Source organism: Octodon degus, unplaced genomic scaffold (genome assembly GCF_000260255.1).
Source record: "Octodon degus isolate 3935 unplaced genomic scaffold, OctDeg1.0 scaffold00165, whole genome shotgun sequence".
NCBI classification, from domain to species: Eukaryota; Metazoa; Chordata; class Mammalia; order Rodentia; family Octodontidae; genus Octodon; species Octodon degus.
The window spans coordinates 5,026,797-5,037,580 of record NW_004524741.1 but is presented as its reverse complement, the minus strand read 5'-3'; positions in this window follow the sequence as shown (position 1 = coordinate 5,037,580).

Here is a 10,784-nt window from a genome sequence, read left to right as displayed (position 1 = left end):
TGTATTTTCCCCCAACTATTTATTTTTTTCTTATTTTATTATTTTAAAGTACTAAGGAATGAAAACAGAGCCTTCACACAGACCTACATCCTCAGTCCAATTTGATTGATTGATTGATTAATGGAATCTTACTAAGTTGCTAAGTTGTCTGAGCTGGATCAAATTGGTGAAACTCCTGCATCAGCCTCCCAGAAAGTGAGCCTTATTGAGAAATGAGAAAACTGCTAGGCATAGGGGTGTGTGCCTGTCATCCCAGCATCACAGGCCACTCAGGGTCAAATGCCAGGTTCCTTTGCTTGGCACTTTGACCAAATCAAAGGAGGAAAGAAGGACTTAACGCAAAGTTCACTCCTAGGAGAGGGCAGAGCCCATTTGCCTCCCCAGTGCACTGTGCACAGGTAGGTAAGTCTCCTTTAGGGTAAGGGGCACAAGGGCCAGGCACTGGGTGATGGTGGGGATGCTCACTCTGCTCTGTCATGGCCAGTCATCTACAGTTCATGGTCTCTTTTCTAGTGGAAAGAAAAGTGAGTCCCTGGTGTCAGCGTCTGCACAGTCCTGCACATTTTTTTTCCCTGAGAAGAGGAGAGAATGTTGGTTATGTACTTGGAAAGAGAAAGTTGGGAAAGTTTACTTATCGTAAAAGTAAAAACTCTTATTTTTAAAGTTCCATTTTGCAGTGCTGGTTATATTAGGTAATTGAGAGGCTAAAGCAAGAGGGCTTAGTTTGAGCCCAGAGAGTTTTGGGGCAATCTTGGTCAACACAGGGGCATTGTGCCTCAAAAACAAACTCATGAAGAAAATAAAAATATACCTAATATGTGCATACATTTTTTAATTTTCATCTTTTACTTATTTATTTATTCGGCACAGGGTCTCACTACAAAGTTCAAGCTTGTAGTGATCCTCCTGCCTCAGCCTCCCCAGCGCTGGGATTACAGGAATGCACCACCAAGCCTGATTTTGGTGGCTGGCTTGATGTGGGGCCACCACAGCAAGTGGTACAGGGGATGGAACTCAGGTCCTTGCACTTGCCAGGTAGGCGCTTAGACTGCTGAGCTACCTCCCCAGCTTTATACATGCTTCTTGAAGATAGAACGTTTTTGTTCCTTGATTCTCTGTGGATATATATGTTTAAATAGTATAATGTCTGTGTGTACATCCAAACAGTATGTGTGTTGCATAGCAAGTAGATAAGCCAAATCATTGAGAATATTAATGATTGTTTTAAAACATTATCATCCATTTGTGAATTGGTAAAAGGAGTTTTCCAAAGCTTAACATAACTGTTCACTTATCTGGAAAAGACATATAGTTGTTTTAGCAGGCTGTCATTCAAAAAGGACATAACAAAGTCATGACCCCCTATAATGTCTCCTTTGATGAGAATGTCCTTCATGAACTACAGCAGAGACTCATGAATTTCCTGCTTGATTACACTGGTATGGTGAGATCCTGCAGTGAATCAGTGTGTATTGTTAGTGACAGGCTTTCATCTGGAGATTTGTGATACAATACAGCCTTAGAGCTCTCGGTAAATGTACAAAGGAGCCCACATCAAAGGGAAGGTTGTGATGATGGTAAGTTAAAAATGTTTACCAATGTTTATGAACATATCACAGAATGTATCTTGTTCTATTCTGATTTATCTATCTCTTAAATTTCTTTTGCTTTTATCTCCTAGGGTGTTTGGATACTGTTTACTCAAAGGACCTTTATTATGCCCCCAAATTTGAGATATCCCTTATATAACTATATTCAAAGCTCAAGTTGAATTTAAAATTTTCAATGAAATTTAGTTAAATGAAATATTGTATGTTTTAAAAGTTGAGCCAGACAGATAGCTCAGCAGACTAAAGCACCTGCTTAGGCAGAGCATAGTGCCTGGGGTTCCATCCCTAGTGTGCTGGACCCATCCCTGGAGTGCACTGAAACAGCAATTGTGACTGGGCATGGTGGCGCACCCCTGTAATCCCAGCACTTGGGGGGCTGAAAATACAAGAATCACTATAAGTCCAATCGACATAGTGAGGCCCTATGGACCTTGTACTAAATATATAAAAAAGGTAATAATATTCTTAATGTCATTATTCAATGTTGTGGCTACTCAGAATTTTTTTTAGTGCCACCTTCCAATTTATAAATTCTCAGTCTCAGAAAACTGATTATTCTAGCAAAAGAGTTTACTTACATTAATTTTTCCTATTGTGATATAGGACTTCCAAATGATATAAAAGAAATATTATAACTTCTGACCTGCTAGGTTCCTGATATACTGAGTTGATGCTCTCCAAAATCAAAGAATGAATTCTAAGGAAAGGTAAAGAAGAGGAAATCTTATTGAGGAAGAGATGACTCCTGAGAGACAGGAGGAGCAACCTGTGTGGGTTGCCAAAAGGCCCACTTCTCAAAGGAAGTTTAATAGAGCAAACTCTCAAGGTGGGTACACAGTGGAAAAAAATCTATGATCATCCAATAAAGTCACAAGGGTAGCCGCTTAGGTAACATTGGTCCAATGGGGAAATCAAGTCATGCAGCAGGTGTGCATGGGTAGAACAGGGACCTTGTTTGGAAGAGATGAATCAGGGCATCCTGGTCACCCATGTGGGTGACTGATGTCTATCTAGACTTTATTGGAGCAGGTGATGCCAGCTCTTATTCCTTGGGAAGGCACGCAGGTCTGGCCATTCCATCTTTACCTTGAGGACTTGTCTCCAGGGGATGCACCTCCAGCGACAGCTATAACGCGTTCTCATCCTCTGCACTGATCCCTCAAGACCCTCGTCCTGGCTGACTATAATGTTTCTACCTACTTTAGCTGTCTATAACGCTCCTAGATAACAAACTTTCTTAGTAGCAATCAGATTCTCTACATTTTTTCTTTTTGCAGGTTTATCTTTATTTGTTTCTTTCTAAAATGAGTGGATGTTTTTAAAAATGAAATATCTATTTTCTACTGAGCAAAATCCTAGCTGACAATTTCCCATTTTTCATATCGTAAAGCCTTCTTTTCTTTTTAGCTACATTTTTCTTAACTTTGGAGGTTCTGATTTCCTAGACAAAATTAGAGTCCCCCATTGGTTGCATGTGTGTTACTTGCCATTTTGTAGGAAGATTATCCATTAGAAATGAGGGTTTATGGGGCTGGGGAGATGGCTCAGTGGAATAAGCACTTCCCTGGCAAGTGCAAGGGCCTGAGTTCAACCCCCAGTTCCTCCAAAAAAAAAAAAAGAAATGAAGGTTCAGCAATGTGTGTGTGTGTGTGTGTGCACACATAAGCTAATTATAGATATATAGCCAGAGATCCTCCTGACCTCTTGGTCTCCTGTGTGCTGTCCAGAAACAAGAAATCACTTCTGAGTAGAGCAATTTTCCCGAACTACTCTGTTTCTGTATTCAGTGAGGACGCAGAGGAGAAATCTGAGTTTGAATCTCAGCTTTGTCACTAGCTGTATGACCTACTCTATTTATCCACAGAATGGTCATCATAAGATTAAAGCGAACACCAAATGAGCTATACATTAAAAACTCATTCTTGATGGCTTGAACCTCTGGTGGTATATGCATCCCCATCCTGCGAGGCTGCTGTACACTGATAGTCCGAATGATCCAACTACATTTGTTGGGTCTTTTTACTGATAAAGTTAAATCTGAGCCACTTGGCAACAACAGTAACAAAGTGTGGGTCCTTGATGACTGCGCTAAATTGTTAGTAATTAGAGCACTGATAAACCCGCAGCCCTTGGTTAAAGTCTGCATATGGTTTTTGCAAGCTATTTTTTTCTGAGCATAGAACAATGCTGAAAAATTACATATTCTAACTCTTTGGTGGTGTTAGAGGAAGCAAGACAATTGTCATAGCTGGCAAAGATTTAAGATTTGCTAACCAAAAATCATTCTATTTCAAGGAGAAAAGATAGGAAATGCAGAAAGCTGAAAGGAACATTTTTATTTTTTATGAGCAGAATATATTTATTGGGGGAAAGAAAGCTCCTGTCTGAGAGAGGGACAGGAGGCGGCCCGAGCAGGTGGTCCCCAGGAACACTTTTTTCATTGTGAAATTTCTGTCTTTCAAGCACGTCAAACTTGTTTCTGTTGTTGTCACTGGCTGTTCTTTTTCATGGAATGGTATCTGTATCACTGGTGTTTCTATGACTGGCTCCTCATCGTTCAAATCTGAGATTAACTTTTCCAGGCAGAGTTAGTTTCTGATGGACCAACTTAAAGTATCCTGGATCCTGATCTAGTCTTTTGTTTTGCACATTTCTATATGTATCTGTACAGCAAGCCTAGAGAGTGCTGGAACTGTTTTATATCTGGGCCACTAAAGCTTAGCTCGCAGTCTGTATTCAGAAAGCATTTGTTGAATAGCTGCTTGAATGGCTAGATCGTGTTGCAACATGAAGAAAGCAAAGGCTGGAAAGTCTATCACTGACTTAATTCTATTAACACTGTTGTCTACGTGTGGAGGCATCACTTCCTAGTGGTTGTGAGGCTCAATACGTGCTTTTAGAACAAACCAAAGAGCAAAAATCCAATGTAGTTTGCAGTTGAAGGCAGTCATAGCAAGGAGAATGTATTTTGTGGACAATTTATTAGTGATCTGCCCCAGGCTGACACAAAATACAGCAGTCAGAGGATGCAAAGATTTTTTTTTTCACTCAGCAGTCAGAACTCATGTGTTTCTCTATAACTTCCCAGGTTCCTTCTCCTGGGACACCTGCTCTGGGCCTTAATTTTTTTTAACAGCATCGCATCCTGCTCCCTTCTCTTCCCAGCAATCAAATCTTGTGTCTGTATCCTGAAAATCCTCACTCAAGTATAAGGATTTCAGCAATGATAGATACTTATTGCTCTCAATTTCTCATGAAACAAGACTATTAAAATAAATTAAATGGCATCTTAATACTGCTCTGACTTCTTCACTGTCCATCCAGTGAGCAATACCCTACTAACTCAGGACAGTGATTCCCAGCAGACCCCAAACACAGTAAGAATTATCCTGATGCGTTTTAATATATAAGATCCTGAAATCCTCCTTCCTCTTGTCATACGTAATCCACTTGAAAAATACAGATGGTGACAAAGTAGTTCAGAGATTACTAAAAATAATCTCTGAGAGTTTAGTTCTTTAAAAGAAACATACCTATAATCCCAGCTACTCAGAAGATTGAGGCTGGAGGATCATAAAATTAAACTCGGGATGGACAACTTAACAAGACACTGTTTGAAAGCAAAAAAAAAATTAAGAAAATGTCTATGAATGCAGTTCACTGATGTCTGGGATCTATACTCAGTACAGGGAGTAGAAAAACATGTTTTATTAAGCTTTGATTCTAAACATGAAAATGTATTTTTTTATGGTTGTTTTCTAAGTGGTTTGTCCCATCTGTCACCACTAGATGGTGCATGGATTATACAAACAGCTCCATAGCTTCTTTAGTGAGCTTACCCCAAAAACAAAATGAGCAATTCCGTAGAGGGAGATAAATGTCGAATCTGGACTCATTTGCAAGCGGTAACATTCTACACAGTGGCCTGCTGACTGTTGGAGTCTGCCTTTTTAGTTCTTTTTATTTCCAGGGTAAACATTTATAACTACCTAATCTGATTTATGGAAAAATTGAATAACAGTCAAAAAGATGTCTGAGGTTTGTTTGTTTGTTTGTTTAAATCGTATTTTATAGAGTTGTCATTTTAAAAAAGATGCTGAAGAACAAATTGCAATAATCCAATAAGCCAAACAGTTGCTTCTTCTAACAGAACATGTATTTTCCAGAGCAAAATAGAAACTACAAATATAATAGCTACTCTTTGTTTTTCAGTTAGTTTGTAATAAAAATGTTTATAAATGGTCAGTTACCACTTTCTGTCATAGTATTCTAAATTTTAGGGTAGGATTTCAATGAATTGAATGAGACAATTTCATGCACATCCCATGAAAGTAAATTTTAAAATCACAGAAAAGTCAGTTATTCTTTCTGAATTTTCACTTTGTCTCCTACCAAGTGAAACAGTAGATCACCAGGCTCCTTGGTTAGCACCTCTATTCTGTCTAGAGAAAAAACGTGAGTGCCGCTCCCACGGGCACACAGAGGTGCAGACCCATGTTGCCTAGATGGTTTAACAATAAAGTTCTGTTCTGTTGACACAAGTTAGAGTACTTGGAAAGGTTCTTGTATTTTCTGAAGGAGTAAGAAGAACAAAGCCTTCTTTAGGTAGAGGGAGTGGTGGTGATCAGCAGAAAGCTTGCACACTAGAGTCCTTTCACACATGGCACTTTCACAAGTGACACAGATATTATTTATAAGTCAAAAGATAGTGATAAAATTACAGACACTCATATGTACTTCTAGGTTAATTTACTACATTTTGCCACAGGAAGATCTATTTTTTTCTGGTTCCACCCCCCCTTGGGTATGTATAGCTTAATAGCTCTTAAGTATTAAACCTTAGAAAAATACCCAGTTATCATTTTTATATTGGACGTGGCTTGAATTAAGATAAGTTTGTAGATTAAAAGTAAAATTGCACAATAACCAGTAACAAACACATGGATGAAATTAACAGAATCATGGAAAATGGTCCTGTCATTTTGCTTAGTTCCCCACCGAGATGAAAGCTGTTTACAAAAACCCCTTCCTTTGGTGGGATTTGTAGCTGTGGTGGGCCCAGGTACTAGGTGTGTCAACTTATCCCCTTGTACTACCAGTTCTCACTCCCTACCTTACTTCCTTTGCATTTTTAAAAGGTCCAACATATCAATACTTGATGAAAAATACCTGTTCCATGTTATGCCTAAGATTTTTAATATTCAGACAGATAGTGTCGTTAAGCTTAACAGCCTAGGTTGTATGGTAATAACAATAAGCTTCTCTTCTGGAGGGTTAACAACCTAAGTTTGCAGACCAAAATTAGAGAAAAAGGATGGCCACAAAGAAAGCCAACATTTTGGCCCTTGCCTTCCAAAGTCAATTAAAACTCAGGACATATAAGAACTTGTACTGTAACGTCACGTAACTCAGTAGTGTCCCAAATTTTCTGATCAAGATTTTGGGGCCAAAGAGGAAAGTGATCGATGATGTAGAGTGTGCCTAAGGAGAGTCACATGGAGAGAAAACATTCTCTCAGGCATTCACAGAGAGCACATTGACCAAGCAATGGCCGTGACTCATCCACATGGCTGACATTGACAAAGGTTCTACAATCTGAGGTACAGGGTCTCAGGATAAATCTTGAGGGGATTTGACTGACCTTATCAGATCCAAAAGCTACAACTCTTGTTGCATAGGTCCTGTTTTACCTTGGTCTTAACCATCCAGCAGAAAAGTATAAAAACGAAGTATAAGAAGTAAAGCCATACTGTTATGTTGAGCTGTAGGGGACTCAGGTCAACAATTTCTGACATTGCCACTGAAGCAGAAGACCCAATGCTATTATGAACTACTGGACTCTTTTAGAATATTTTGCTGAGTCAACACACCTATAATATTCAAATAACAGAACTAAACAAAAAAAGGGGATACAGATGAAAGTCCATTTTGTATCTGTGTATTCAAAATAGGATAGATATATAGTTACATTCTCTTAATGACTAGAGGGATTTGTTGTAATAGTGTTTGTAAATAGGATATCATGTCCACATCTTGTACAGCAAATAACCACTAGGAAGAATGTATACAATGTGTTAATTATTGAAACTGTCCTACTAATTTGGTTTGAAACTGTCTCATCGCTATTTATCAATAAAATTATGGAAAAAAATATCCAATAAAAAAAGGTCCTCTGCTTTTTTTAGTTTTACTTTTTTTTTATTTTTTTAATTTTTTTTTTATTTTTGGTGGAACCAGGGATTGAACTCAGACCCTTGCGCTTGCCAGAGAAGCACTTATTCTGCAGAGCCATCTCTCTGGCCCTCCTCTACTTTTTTTAGAGAAGAGGTTGAGAATAAGAATAAGAACAGTAAGATGAAAGGGGCACTGCACAACAGGGGTGAGCAACAGTCCCACTGCAGTGCTGCAGAAGAATGCTATCTTCCTTTTTTTTTTTGTATTTTAGGGAAGGGTCTACAGGGTGTTCAGGGTCCCACTACTAGATAAGACTTTTAATGATTCTCCTGTTTACAGTCTCCCTTACAGGCGTGTGCCACCATGCCTAGTCTGCTGTCTTCCTCTTAAGGGCTATCAAAATTAGCACCCTCTCTAAAGACACACATTCTCATTGAATTAAGAGAAAGTATACCTATCCTATTTTGTATATACAGATACAAGATGTTCCTTCATTTATATCCCCTTTTGTTGCTTAGTTTTGTCAGAGATGGATATTCCATTGACATTTAAATATTGTAGGCATGTGAATTCAGCAAAAATAATCCAATATAATCCAGTAGTCCATAATAGTAGTGGATTATCCATAGGACTGGCAATGTCAGAAGTTGTTGACTTGAGCCTTTTACAGCTCAGCATATTAATATGGCTCTACTTTTTAATACCTCTTTTTTTTACTTTTCTGCTGTATGATTAAGACCAAGATAAAGCAAGACCTATATAACAAAAAATGTAAATTTTGTATCTGACGAGGTCAGTCAACTCCCCATAGGACTTACCCTGAAACCCTGTACCACAGTTTGTAGATCCTTTGTCAGTGTCAGCCATGTGGATGAGTCACAGCCATTGCTTGACCAATTTGCTCTCCGTGAAAGCCTGAGAGAATGTTTTCTCTCCATGAGACTCTCCTTAGGTGCATTATACATTGTTAATCACTTTCTTCTGTGGCCCCATAATCTTGATTAGAAAATTTGGGAAACTAATAGTGTTTGGAGAGGATATCATGTCTGCATCTTGTACTATGAATAACTACTGCAAAGACAACAATATGCAATGTACTAATTATTGTAACTGTCCTATTAACCTGTCTTAAAACCATCTCATTGCTATTTAGTTCTCAATAAAATTGATAATAAAAATTAATAATTAAAAACAATAATAAAATAGAACAATCACAATAACATACTAAAATAAAATTTGTATAAATGTGGAAAAAAAATAAAGACACACATTCTTTCTTTGGAAAAACTTCAAAACCAAATTTGAGTAGCTTTCACTCTATTGAATTGTATTGACAACTGTGCTTTCATTTGCTATTTTATTGAACAGTGGTCATTTATCTTTTTTTTTTTAAATGTATTTAGTACAGGGTCTACAGGGTCCCACCACACAAATCAGACTCCTAATGATCCTCCTGTTTTCAGCCTTCCAATTGCTGGGATTGCAGGCATGCTCCACCATGCCCAGTCCCAATCTCAACTCAGCACGCCCAGGGGGTGGGGCCAGCACTGCATGCTGGGAGCCAAATCCAGGTCCCTGCGTCTGCCTAAACAGGCACGTTAGTCTGCTGAGCCTTCTGGCCAGCCCTTCGTTTATCCTACTGATGATCAGGTTCCTGTCAAAATGAGCAAGTACTCAGTGGGGATTGCAGGGTGCTTTCAAACAAACAGACAAACAAACACACAACCAAACACCAGGCTTTTAATTCAAATAGGCTAATGGCAGATGTAGAATTTAGTGAATGAATAGAAAAGGGATGGAAGGCCAAAAAGCGTGTGTTCCTTGGCTTTAATCATCTCATGCTTGTCATCGCCTCCATTTTGTATCCATTTTTCCTACATGTCCTATGTTTAAGCCATAAACGTCAACCTAATCTCAGTCCATTCATAACTGGAGCAAAATGTGCCCCAAACTCATTTGTCCTGGATTATCTGATTATGAGTGCAGACAGAAAATATCCAGGGTAATAGTTTTGGTGTATATTTATAGACACATCAATGGTTGTTCATCCCATTGAGAAGAGCTTTATTGCTAGGAAATAATTTATCCTTAGTTGCAAACATGAGGAATGTTTAATTTTAGCATCATTTATCATTTTATAGCAAAACACAGCATTTTATTTCTAGCAGAAATGATCAGTAAATAAAATTGGTATATGATTTTTGGAGTTAGGAATAGCATAGCCATAGGTACCTGGATGCCATAGACAGAAGGGGAAAATGGGCTTTTTAGATGCTTTTTGGAGACATCTTTGCAGTTAAATCTTCAGAAGAATAAATTTAGTCTGCAAGTGAAAACATGTGTCTCAAGAGCCTATGCATGCCACTCAGTATAATCTGACTGGGTTGGAAACACTCTCATTTATGAGAAAAAAAATAATTTGCTCAAATCTGTGATATGGCCAAAAGTGGCAGAATTTGCTGAGGCTGTGGCCACCCCAGACCACATGCATCATTATTGTTCACCCAGAGTCCCCAAGTGTGACTGAGCAGCTGCTCCAGGGCTGAGTGACAAGCTAGTGATAGCCTCGCCATGGCCATTCTCAGCCTATCCTAAGTCGTTGATCAGGAGTAACAAAAAATGACAGTAGTGATTCCAGATTACTCATGGAGAAATACAGTATTAGTAAGAAAGCAGAACACTGGCTGATAAGTTAAGAAAAGCTGAGAGTAGGATGGTGCGGAATGAAGACAGAGGATCAGGGTCTACTAAGTTAGAGCTGGATAGGAAGAAGAAGTTCTGGCGGCATTGCTCAGTGCAGAGACGATGGATAAAAAGAGTACACTGGAAAAAATAGTGCACTCTATTGTGATTTCAAAAGTGTAGAAAAACATTTTGAATGTTTCCACTATGAAAGGATGATATAGTTCATTGAAAAGAAGGGCTTGCGCTAATATTGTTTGGACAATTAATTGCCAATGTCTTGCATTCTATGCAACTCATTTAAAGATAGCAACACAC